At 43.4% G+C, this 13,327-nt stretch overlaps 1 pseudogene; it reads left to right on the top strand.

Moving 5' to 3' along the window:
- Positions 1–10,318, top strand: part of LOC119357902 — a 47,995-nt pseudogene extending 37,677 nt beyond the window's left edge.
- Positions 10,319–13,327: the final 3,009 nt, after the last annotated feature.

Below are 13,327 nucleotides of genomic sequence, written 5' to 3'. Positions count from 1 at the left end.
GTCCTCTAACCCGCCTAGCCATCGTGGCCGTGAGCCTGTTGCCGCCGGCCATGGTGCCGTCGTGGCCATAGATACCTTAGCTCACGCCTGAGCACGCCCTCGGGATTGCGATGTTCCCAGGAGCCGAAAGCACCCATCGGTTCGTCCGTAGCTGCACCATAGCATCGTCTTCATCGGTGCCTGAGCTCTGTCTGTCGCCTCGCTTGACGCAGTTGCCGCTACTGGCCACCCTAGCCGCAACCACAGCCACCACTGGACGCGCCGCGTCGCGGCCATTCCAACGAGACCAGCCACACGTCCTCCCGATGTCGGAGTTGGCCGGACGGCGAACGCCGCCATGCTCCGGTTTTCACTGGCACTAACCCGCTGATGTTGCACCATCATTAGGGCCTAATTACTAGTTAGTTAACCCCCTGACCAACTGACTGCTGAGCCCCAGCCGTGTTAACTAATAGTTAGGTTTTAACTAAATCCTGTTAGCCACTGTGTGACTGACATGTAGGCCCCAGCCGCCAGGTTTGACCTGGGCTGACATTGTTGACTAGCTGCCATCAGCATGACACACTGATGACGCAGGAATCATTTTCCTGGATTATATCTAATTCTAAATGATCTGGAAATTCCAAAAAATGTTTAGAACTTCTAAAAATCATAGAAAATAATCTATAACTCAGATTGAAAAGATCTATATATGAAAAATTATCAAAAAAATCCAATCTATCCATTGGTACTGGTTTCATGCATGTCCAAGAAACTTATACCTACTATATAAGTAAAATAAATTAAATGGCATATGAATAATCACATATGGAGTTTTAATTTGAATCTTGGATTCAAACCAACTTCATTTAAATAGTTGCTAGTTGCATTAGCTCAAACCACAGCATATTGCAATGTCATGATCATGCATCATATTGCTACATTGCATTGATTGTGTTCCCTCTCTGTTGCTGGTATGTGTCCCCTCTCAGTAGACGTGGTTCCGGCGATGAGATCGATGACACCGATGAAGAACTATACTATCTTCAAAAGTGCCAGGCAAGCAAAACCCCCTTGTTCATTCCGATACAATCCCACTCTCTCGCTTCTGCTCTCTTTTACTGCATTAAGACAACAACGCTTCAACTGTTACAGGCTGCGGTAGTTGAACCCCTTTCCTCTGCATGACCTGCCTTTGCCATAGTAAATAGATGAAACCCACTAGCATGAGTAGGAGTTGTTTGAGCCCTGATGTGCCTACTCATTCATGCTTGTTGTCATGCCTACTACTGCTTAGAGTTGAGTCAGGTCTGATTCGTCGAGGATGAATTGGAATGTGGTGAAAATGTCTTACTGTTGAGAGCTAAGTGTGTGCACACAATTTGGTAAAGGTGCGGTGAGAAGCCATGTAGGAGTACATGGTGGGTTGTCTCATTGAAACCGTCCACAAGAACTGAGTTCTGTGTTTGTGATCCATGAACAGTTACTACCACACATTGGGTTCCGGTAACTCGACCCCTCTTGGCTTATTAATCGCCTCGATCTCTGTCTAGGAGTTGCAACTAGTTTTTGGTGTTTGTAGGATATGTGTTAGGGGCCGTGTGTAGCGCTGATGCTAGGGGTATGCTATGATGCGGTAGAGACACGAGGCACGGTGTACCGAGATGTCAGTTTGGTGCCTCGGGAACCCTACTCTCATCATTTGGGGCCGTGAGCAAAACCCTGGCCGGATCTCCTTGCGGATGGAACCCAAATAGGTGATAAACCTAGACTAGAGACTTGTGTGGCTAGTCAGGTCATGGACGACTCCCTCGCCAGGCTTCCGCTTGAAGGTTGCCGAGATACACGACGTGTACATGGTGGTAAGTGGCAAGAGCGTGTGTGAAGAGGTACGCCCCTGCAGGGTTATAAATGATCTATTCGAATAGCCGCATCCGTGGTTAAGGACCTCTGGGTTGCCTATACAGTTCATAGACAAGTGAAAGAGATACTCTAAAATGCGCAAGATAAGCGTGAGTGTTATGGATGGCGTCCTCGTAGGGAGACGAGAGCGGATCCATACTGGTGTATTGATATGGTGAATTGTGTACTCGTGTGAGCCACCCCAAAAGAGTTACTTGCAGACATAGTTCAGGATAGCCACTGAGTCAAAGCTGGCTTGCTGCAGTTAAACTCCACCACCCCTTTGTTGATATTGATGCATATGTAGCAAGTTCTGATGTAAGTCTTGCTGGGTACATTTGTACTCACGTTTGCTTAATTTATGTTTTTTGCAGAGAGACTTCAGTCTCACTTGTAGTTCCGCGTGGACTTCGACGTTTAGCTTGTTACCTCATCTAAGATCTTGTACCCTTGGGAGGATCTTGTAGATAGTCAGGCTTCTCAACCCTTTTCATTTGTAATTGTTTGTACTCAGACATGTTATGCTTCTGTTGTTTGTATGCTCTGAATGTTGGGTCGTGAGACCCAGGTTTGTAATATCTGGATCCTCGAAGCCTAATGAATAAATACTTTGAGTCATGGAGTTATGTTGTGATGCCATGTTGTATTTGCACATATCGAGCATGTTGTGTGTATTTATTGAAATTCTTGGTATGTGTGGGATTCAACAACCTAGTTGTTTATACTTGGTAGCCTCTCTTATTGGGAAATGTCTCCTAGTGCTTCCACTGAGCCATGGTAGCTTGCTACTGCTCCGGAACACTTAGGCTGGCCGGTGTGTGTCCTTCTTTGTTCATGTGTCTGTCCCTTGGGGGAAATGTCACGCGGTGTCTACCGGAGTCCTATTAGCCCAGCTGCTACAGCCCAGATTCACTCGCTGATGACCGACATGTTTGTTGCTGGGTCATGTATGCATGTCCCTGTAAGTTAGTACCACTTTCGATTCATGACTAGTCATGTCGGCCTGGGTTCTTTGTCATATCGATGCTAGCGACACTATCATATACGTGAGCCAAAAGGCGCAAACGGATCCGGGCCAGGTAAGGTGGCACCCATGGGAATACCGTGCGTGAGGCCGCAAAGTGATATGATGTGTTACATGCTAGATCGGTGTGACTTAGGATCGGGGTCCTGGCAGCAATTTAGACGGCCAGTGTATGTAATATGCGGCTTTGTTCCCTATATTTGCACTGGCGGTGAACTTTGATGCCCAGTGGATGTAATATGTATAATAGCCGTAATAGCCTTGCGTTAGTTCCTTGCTTATTTATTTCCATATTGTCTTGTTTAGTTGTTTGCTTGTAGTCATTGTAGTTCTTTTTGCGCGTTTTTCTAGTGGCCACAATAAACTAGGCCACAATAACCATCGCAACACACGGACTGTTGTGACCATGGTCCTACTACCTGCGTAGTGACCATGGCCCTTCACGGGCTATATGATCCATGGGCCTTCCACGGGCCGTAGGATCCATGGGCCTTCTACGGGCCGTAGGATCCATGGGCCTTCTACGGGCCGTAGGATCCATGGGCCTTCTATGGGCCGTCTCATCTATGGGCCTTCTACAGGCCGTATAATCGTTTCGCCAAACATGGGCCGTACTATTCATGGACCAATGACAGACCGCAAAATAGGCCGTAAACGGGCTAGAGTGAAAATCGTCTGTTTATGGCCCGACTATAATGGGCCGGCAATAGGCCGTAATTGATGACGCTATGAAAACAGCCCAACGTGTTAACGGGCCACAAGCAGGCTGACTGTAACCATGGGCTGAATTTGGCCCACAAGCTGAATAGGCCAGTAATGGGCCGTAAGTAATCGAATTCTGGAAATGACCCCAAGAATAAATGTGCACGTAGAAGGCCGAAAGTTAACACGAGATGGAAATGACCGACTGACTAATGGGCCGTTAATGGGCATAAAGCAATACACCGTTCATTACGGGCCAGTTTCACCACGGGCCGTTAATGGGCCAAGATTTACAAACGGCCTCATATGGGCAGAAAGACGTCATGGGCCAAACATGGGCCGGAAATTACAACGGGCCGGAATCATACTGGACAGCCCAGATGAAGCTACTGGGCCTAATCCGAGTAAGACGTAATGGGTCCTGACCTAGCGGACTGTATATGGGCTATATGGTAACAGGCCGTTAACAGGCTTTCCGTGGGCCGGCCCACTACCTCTTTGACCAAGTCAAACAGGTTGGCCTTTTTCACCGGCATGTGCCTCTATTGGGCCGTGCCACGTGTCGACCTATGATAGGCGCCTCCCGTCCAGTGAGTGGATGACATCTGTCCCAATGGTGAGCCAACACATGTTTCCTCCCGCCAATGAGAATTTTAAACATGGAAAATCCCCATTGGTCTAGGCTATTAATGGGTTATCGGATCCAAAACTGGACCTGATAGCTTAACGGCGACCCGTTATGGTGGATGCCATGTGTCAGTCACCCTTGACGAAAGCACTTCCATGACGCGCCATTTATCGTCATGGAAGTGTACACTTCCGTGATGATAATTTTGGTAATGTCATGGAACACTTCTACGATAGCACATGTATGACTATCTTGATTCTGTCATAAAATCGTCATAGATGTACATGCATGACGGGAAACGTGACCTACTGTGACAAACATGTATCATCACAGAAGTGTATTTTTTTGTAGTGTTAGGGGGTGGTTCGGGAAGTGTCCAATTATTATCAGTCCTCAATATATTATTCAGTAGCTCTTCAGCTTGTTCAATAGTTCGTTCCCTGAAAACTCAACCAGCACAATTATCTAGGTAATCCCTAGAAGCATCGGTTAGTCCATTATAAAAGATATCAAGAATTTCATTTTTCTTAAGAGGGTGATCAGGCAAAGAATTAAGTAATTGGAGAAGTCTCCCCCAAGCTTGAGGGAGATTCTCTTCTTCAATTTGCACAAAGTTAAATATTTCCTGTAAGGCAGCTTGTTTCTTATGAGCAGGAAGATATTTTTCAGAGAAGTAATCACTTATGAGGCACCCTGCTATACAAACGGTTTAACCCCCTTTCCGTGATGGGGTTTTAAACTGTCGCCTGGCCTGTGTGTGTGATAGGGGGGTCCTTTCCGGACAACCCAGAAACCATCAGGAACAGGTCCTCCGGTCACACACGCGGGGCAAATGAGCTCATGTGCGATTGGGCGACGCAACGGAGACAATTATACATGCCCAATCATTTTCTGTTCATATGTACATCCCACACAGTGAATCCCAGAAAGACGTGTCCATTCATATGTATATCACACACAATTTTTTATGTGGAAACATTTGTGCAAGGTGGCCTAATGCAAATAGTTCTATGACAGAAGTCATGTGTGATTCTTCTTTGATCTGACGCGCTACTTTCTAGAAACCGTGTGGGTTGTTTGAGTTCATCGCCCACGGTGTTGTCTAAGAAACTGTTTGCAATAGAAAACCCCAATAAGCATGCTAATTGGTCTATTATTGATAATCAGTTAGTAATCAAATTGACATTCCTTATAAAACACACCATATATTTCATATCTGTATTATGACAACCAGGATTACATAATTGAATTACATCAAATAGCTTCAGCACTTAGTTACACCATATAGGCATATAGCTAGCTACGCCATTACACAACAGCACCAAGTTTCACATGTAACATCGAAAACCTTTGGAAAGTAGTATCATACATGGTAAATAGAGAGATGAATCTCATTAGGGAAACTGCAGAAGCGAAAGGCAAACATTGAGCCTTCAGTGATGTTGAATGTCCTTGCAACTTTAGGCCAGTGGCTACGGACAATTGCCCGCCCAACCTTCTCCCTCTTGAGTAAGACTTAAATATTGTACCATGGGTGTTGAATGAATACCTTCCTCACCTCTTGACCATGCGAGAGGTAATCATCAGTGAACTGCTTTCGAAAGGACTGAAAACAAAGATATGCATAAATAGTTCTAAATTTGAAATGGCACAAGGGAAAAAACAAGGTAAACGAGTTAGTACCATCCTATAGTTGACTGATGTCTTCTTCGTTGTGCAAACAAAGATCTTGCTGTTATTCGTCGCAAGTTTCTTTATCCTAACAATTTTATGAGTTTCTTGACTTGACTGGTATTCATGGACATCTCATTTCCCCATATGCAAAATGGGTCAAATAGTGGGCCTAAACCTCTGACAGCAGGACCTACATGTGGAAGACCAAATTGTTAAAAACCTAAATATTAGAATGATTCCTTCAACTGCACAATAATGTGCTATTAGCCAAAGGACCATGCATTTGCAAATCTCGATGGTAAACCTCTTTGCGTCCCATTGTTTCCCTGCAACACATATAAGGCGGATCTTGATCAGGTTATTCGAGAGTTGGCATACTATGAATAGAGTATGTTATTGAAAATTAGACAAATTCCAGATCCAATAGATTAAGTCGACCTAGACCAACCTCATGCCAATGGCAATGAGGCAAATCATAGAGCAACCAAGCCGCTACACACCAACGCCTAAGACCTCTACAACACCACCAAGACCCAAGGATAACACAAACCTTGCTAAAAAACTTGGAAATAGATAAATTGTATATGTTTCTCGTGTATTTAGTACAACCAAACTCAATTTATTTCTCACATGCGTAACTATACAGAACTGTACCCACAACAAATGAACATCATATTGCCAAATTGAACCAAACAGTTAACTAGACAGCAGAACAAATGAACCAAACAGTTAACTGAGCACCACATGGTAGAATAGAACATATACTAGAAGATAAGACAATTAACCAAACCAAGAATTCTTGATAACTACTAGGAAATGTAGCAATTTTTGGACCAAACTGTTAAATAAACATTACATTTTAGAACATTAGATTGCATACTAACATCACAGAGGACAATTCACATGAAGGCACCGGCGGTGGCCTTGAGAAAATACCACGAACTATAGTATAAAGTAGCCAACCGTGTGGCAGCATTGACGGTGGCCTCGAAGGCTCCTCCAAGATCTGGCGGTCGGTAGGCATGGCAGCCATCGCGAACTCATCCGCGCATGCGGCCGTGATTTGCTTCTCCACTGCCAGATGCTCCTGAGCTCCTCGCTATACTGCGTGTAAAATGGTTGTGGGCGGCACTTATTTGGAGGACAAGGCAGTGATTTGGGTAGAAGGTGTCGCACCGTCGGTCAGGGCATGTGGGATGGAGAAGAAGGAGGATGATGGGGATGGGGTGTGGATTACCTAACTATATCGATGAGGCCACGCTGCAAGAAGAAGGGTCCCTGGCGAGGAGGCAGCGCTGCAAGTAAGCAGTGAAGGTTTGAACTTGGAAAGGAAGGACGAATAGTGGAAATGTGGATTTTGGTTGGGGGGAGGGGCGGGGATCTAGATATTTCCTCGGTTCCTGAAATTTTTCACTCGATGCCATGAGAAACTGGCGTGGTGTGTGGTTGAAGCGCGAGTTCTGGACTGTAGACGACGAAGCTTCCGGCATACGCCATACTAGAGGGTGCGTCAAGATATTTTATATCGCATCGCACACAGTTCTTGCTAGTAAACTGTTTGTGGTGTACCTGATTTTTTCATTATGATTTGAAAGATAAAATGGTATTACGAAGGGAATGATGGTGTTTGAATTTCTAGAACATTTATTTGTAGTGAACATGCAACTATACGAGTGTCATGTTAAAATTTGGAATTATTTAGGGTTCATTTGGCCTTTTTATACATTAATTAAGTTTCTAGGCATTTAATGTGCGTAATTCAAATTTGAACTACAAGCACATGCTTCAGTGCACGCACATGAGTTTAAAATACATATATGTGTCCTTGGGTGAATGTTTAGGTCCCATGCAAGAAATGGGAATGAATTTCAAACACCTTGGCATCGTGGCTCGGCCGGAAACATTGAAATACTTGGTTTTTAAATTACTGTAAATCTAAAAATCACCTAAAAATCACCAAACTTGGCATGGTTGATGGAAATATTCCCTAGAGGCAATAATAAAATGGTTATTATTATATTTCCAAAATCATGATAAAGGTTTGTTATTCATGCTAGAATTTTATTGATCAGAAACTTAAATACATGTGTGAATACATAAACAACTACCGTGTCCCTAGTAAGCCTCTACTAGACTAGCTCGTTGATCAAAGATGGTTAAAGTTTCCTAACCATAGACATGTGTTGTCATTTGATAACGGGATCACATCATTAGGAGAATGATGTGATGGACAAGACTCATCTGTTAGCTTAGCATAATGATCATTCAGTTTATTGCTATTGCTTTCTTCATGTCAAATACTTATTCCTTCGACTATGAGATTATGCAACTCCTGGATACCATAGGAATACCTTGTGTGCTATTAAACATCACAACATAATTGGGTGATCATAAAGATTCTCTACAGGTATCTCCCAAAGGTGTTTGTTGAGTTGGCATAGTTCGAGATTAGGATTTGTCACTCTAAGTATCCGAGAGGTATCTCTAGGCCCTCTCGGTAATACACATGATAAGCTTGCAAGAAAATGACTAAGGAGTTAGTCACAAGGTGATGTATTACGGAACGAGTAAAGAGACTTGCCGGTAACGAGATTGAACTGGGTATGAAGATATCGACGATCGAATCTCGGGCAAGTAACATATCGATGTGGACAAAGGGAATTACGTATGTTGTCATAACAGTTCGACCGATAAAGATCTTCGTAGAATATGTAGGAGCCAATATGGGCATGTAGGTTCCTCTATTGGTTATTGACCGAAGAGGTGTCTCGGTCATGTCTACATAGTTCTCGAACCCGTTGGGTCCGCACGATTAATGTTCGTTGATGATATAGTGTTATATGAGTTATATGTTTTGGTGATCGAATGTTGTTTGGAGTACCGGATGAGATCACAGACATGATGAGGAGTCTTGAAATGGTTGAGAGGTAAAGATTGATATATAGGACGATGGTATTTGGACACCGGAAGTGTTCTGGGATGTACCGGGAAGGAATCGGGTCACCGGAAGGTGTTCCGGGCACCCCCCCCCCCCCTCGACAAGTTATGGGCCTTATGGGCCAAAGGAGGGGACAGACCAGCCCACAAGGGGGCTGGTGCGCCCCCTCCCTTGTTCAGCCAGCCGTAGGGAAGGAAAAGGGGGAGGGCTAGCCCCTCCTTCCTTTCCCTCTCATGGGAGAAAAGGAAAGGGGGGGTGCCACCCTCCCCTGCCTTTCCTCGCACTCCAAATAAGGAAAGGGAGCACGGCTTGGGAGGGACCCCAAGTAGGATTCCTCCTACTTGGGTGCCTTATTTGGCTGCTCCTCCCTCCCTCCCACCTATATATATATATACTGGGTTATTTTGTTTCGCGTAATAGAATATTATTCTGTTACCCTACTTGAACTGATGCATTCGAGGGGTTGTATTGATTCTGTCATTTTCGTTGAACTGATCGTCTTTTATTAAAATTGCAAATAAGAGCCACTCCCGCTCTCCCCCCGTCCGTTCAGCCGGCCACTCCAGCCGTCGACCAAGCTGCATGTGGCCGATCCCTCCCGGCAACCCAGGCCCTACCTCCAGCGACCGCGACTTTCTCGGCTACATCTTCCTCAATGGCTCCGCCTCCTGGCTCCCCAACCTGCGGGCGCCCTACCAGTTCCGCCTCTTTCGCTGTACTGCCAAAGAGTACTCCTACCACCAAGTCGACCACGACGGTAACCCGCTCCTCCATGGCCGCCACCGTGTCCTCCACTCTGGCGAGGTCTCTTTCGCGGGCTCGGCCACGCGGCCCGAGCAGGTGCACCTCACGTTCGCCGATAGGGCCGACGAGATGCGGGTGACGTTCATGTGCGCATACGCCGGAAAGAGGGCCGTGAGGTATGGGCTTGAGAAGGAGGAGGAGAAGGGATGGACGGAGGTGGGCACAGAGGTGAGGACATATGAGCAGAAGCACATGTGCGACGCACCGGCGAACGACAGCGTAGGGTGGAGGGATCCGGGCTTCGTCTTTGATGGCCTCATGAATGGGTTGGATCCCGGAAGGAGGTACTTTTACAAGGTAAACCAAAGATTGGATTCCCCACAAGAAAATAATCAAAGATTGAACCTGCAAAAAAACACCTTAATTTATCAATCTTGACAGCAATTTAGTGTTCCAGCGGTAGCAGATTGTTCTTCCAGTACCTTGCCCAGCAGAGGAGTCGGCCGTTATCCTGAGCGGCGCGCTGTTCTCCATGTTGTCAGGTGACTTTCTGGAGTTGGACGACGAGCAGTGGTTTGGCGGCATGGTTGCCGGGTCGTACTATGAGAGCTTGGCGCAGGGGATGCTCATCGACCCGCCGGACTCTGGAGCGTGGCGAGAGGATAGGGAGCACAGCGGCATGGCGGAGACGCAGACGCTGTGTGGAGTTAATCGTTCAGCTAAGTAGAGCACAGTTATACTATACATAGTACTAGTTGTATTGCGTTCTTCCCAAATTGGGAAGAAACAGAGGAGGCAGTTTGTTCCTTAATTGTGTGTATAGCAAGTTTCCGATTTCTATTTTTTGAGAGAAAGGGCTAGATTGCTTATTTACATCCATCAATTATTGTTGTCCACGAATCCAAACCCATTTACTGCCAGAGTGCTTATTTGCTTATCCACGAAATTTCACAAAGAATTGTCAAATGCGAAACTTTCAAAGAGGCCAAAGATTTCAGTTCAACATCTACGCAATGCTATTGAAAATGTGAAACTTAGTCATGTTGAACGTTTTCTCAAATTCGCAACTAGTGAAGAATAATTTGAAATACGGTGAGACCCTTCATATTGTTTTCACGTCAGAAAAAACAGAGTACTCGTACTGATCTATGTGTATGTGTGTACTCAGGAGGTATTTTTCACAGAGTAATTTTGGATGGTTCCAAAAAATCTACTTGAACTGATGTCTGTATGGTTTTGTAATGATCGTGTTTTCGCAGACTAGACTTTACTCTTTTTTGGTATGGTTTTCCTCGTAACTTTTCAATGGTTTACAATATCATAGTCCTCGGACTTGCATGGTTTATATCTTGAATTGAATGATATTTTTTCAAAAATAAAATGTTTTGTGTGTTTCTTTTTTGAACTCTTTTTTTTGCAACGATGTTTTTGAACTTCTCGCGTTTTGTGACTTGAACTTTTACCATTTGAATTTCCATGGGCTTTTCTTTTATTTGAGTTTTTTCACAAACTTATCTGAGACGTCATGTTTGAATGTACAACTTTTGTAGTTGTGAACTTGTTATTTTTTTCATTTACTAAGTTGCTTTTTTCCTTCGAACTTTTACTACTACAATTTTTTTGCAAATATAATGTCCCTTGAGTCAGAACTGATGCAATTTTTTATTTTTTATTTATGGTACTAGAGAGTTTGTACTTCTCAAAAAATAATCACTCGATGTTCTTTTAGTTTTAGTTTTTAGTTTTCTTTCTCATCCTTATCCTTACTGACGGTGTCATCACACATCGTACCTTCATGGTTTATGTAGTTGAACGGACTTACATTTTTACCATTCCTCTCTTTTAAAAACTTATGTTTTCTTCTCCAAACTTCCTACCTGACGAGAATCAGAAATTATTTATTTTTCACATTTGTACTTCCAAGTATTTTTAATGACATTTTCACCTTTTACTTTGCTTTACCTCATCAAACAGGCACACAACACATTTCAAGAAACAAAATATGAATCTTGGAAGCACTTGGGGGGTAACCATTTGCACAGGACTTCATGTGTGCCTTCGTCATAGAAAAATATACTGAATATCACCAAGTTCTAAGGTTGAACATATGAATCATATAGAATATTGTCAAAACCCCGCATTTTTCTCACTAAAACAAACTTCTGTACTTGCATACGACCCTTTTTGAACTTGGACGGCACCTAGTCCTCAACTTGGATGATGACCAATGCTCAACTCGAACGGAGGAGGTTGTCGTTGCTTTTTAACCATGAATTCTTCGAAAGACACTAGGAATTGCTTCAAAACTGCTTTATACTTTTTAACACGAGGGTTTTCTCAGCTGGGCCAAGAAGCAATGCATACATCATTTTTCATTCTACAAGAACAAAATACATCATATTGTTCTCTAACACTCACAGAATACACACAGAACACACACACTTAAGTTCAGAGAGCTATCCTATTTATGTTTAGAGAATAAATGCATTTAAGCTCAAAGAGAAAATGTGTTTAGGTTCAGAGAACAAAACAATCTTTAGTGTGATTTTCTACATATGGATAATCACAGAAGGAACATATTTGGACTGAAGCTCTAATTTTTTTTGGAAACTGCAATTGGAAAGGTGAGCATCAAGTGGTAATTAAGGAAGGCTAACAAAAACGAAAGTAGCATTTTTTACATGACGGGTAGTGGTAGGTATTGGTTCATTGCTTTTGCAATCTATGGTGTCAACAAGGATGAGGTGGCTCTCGTCCTTGATGGGCGCCCAATCATCATCGAAGAGATTGAGGAGGAGCTTCAGGACTGGCCAAACATGCTAATTGGAGAAGCCAGGAGGCTTCATCACCTCCATCTCCTTTCTAGTAGCATTAGCATTGTTGGAAACCATGGACTTTAATGAAATGGTTCAGGGATCACTCCCAGTCAATCCCATTTGCTACTTGTGATGCAGAGAACATGAATATAAAGCAGATGGTGACTCATCGATTTTTCTTTACAATATATCTAAACTTACAGAATTTTGAAACTTGCACTGACGATATTAGGGTGATATATCTAAACTTTACTGAATTTTGAAGAAACTCACTACAAATCATTACTTATTTAGGTGATATATCTAAAGTTACAGAATTTTGATACTTGCACTGACGATATTTCTGCACACACACCAACTATTCTGTGATTTTTCATGGACTCGCTACAAATCATTACTTATTTAGGTGATATATCTAAAGTTACAGAATTTTGAAACTTGCACTGACGATATTTCTGCACACACACCAACTATTCTGTGATTTTTCATGGACTGAAGATAGAACACGCACCAAACTAATATTAAGTCTGGTACATAAATTTTCTATTCATGAACTGACAATATTTCTTCTATGTGGAACACACAAGATCTCCTCAATGGGCCATGATGCAGGCATCACCGCAGGAAATACTTGGCGCACCGAAGAACCTGTACTGTTGGATTTGTCGAGAGAGGAGTGAGGGAACACGCCAACGTTAGGGTGGCGGATGCAAGTATTGGAGTTCAGCCTAAAATCACAAGAGAATGGATCAAAATGAATTCAGATTGACTTCTAATCATTTATCAAGCTATAAAAGTTAGAACTGATGTTACACAAACTGAGGCATTTTTTATATGAACAACTCACGTAATTTGTATAGTACCACTGTTTTCTCATTCTCATGAACAAATAACCATAGACTAATGAGAGAATGTATTAC

Source organism: Triticum dicoccoides, chromosome 2A (genome assembly GCF_002162155.2).
Source record: "Triticum dicoccoides isolate Atlit2015 ecotype Zavitan chromosome 2A, WEW_v2.0, whole genome shotgun sequence".
Classification (NCBI taxonomy): domain Eukaryota; kingdom Viridiplantae; phylum Streptophyta; class Magnoliopsida; order Poales; family Poaceae; genus Triticum; species Triticum dicoccoides.
The sequence above is the reverse complement of the archived record's forward strand: the minus strand, read 5'-3'. Positions and strand labels throughout refer to the sequence as shown.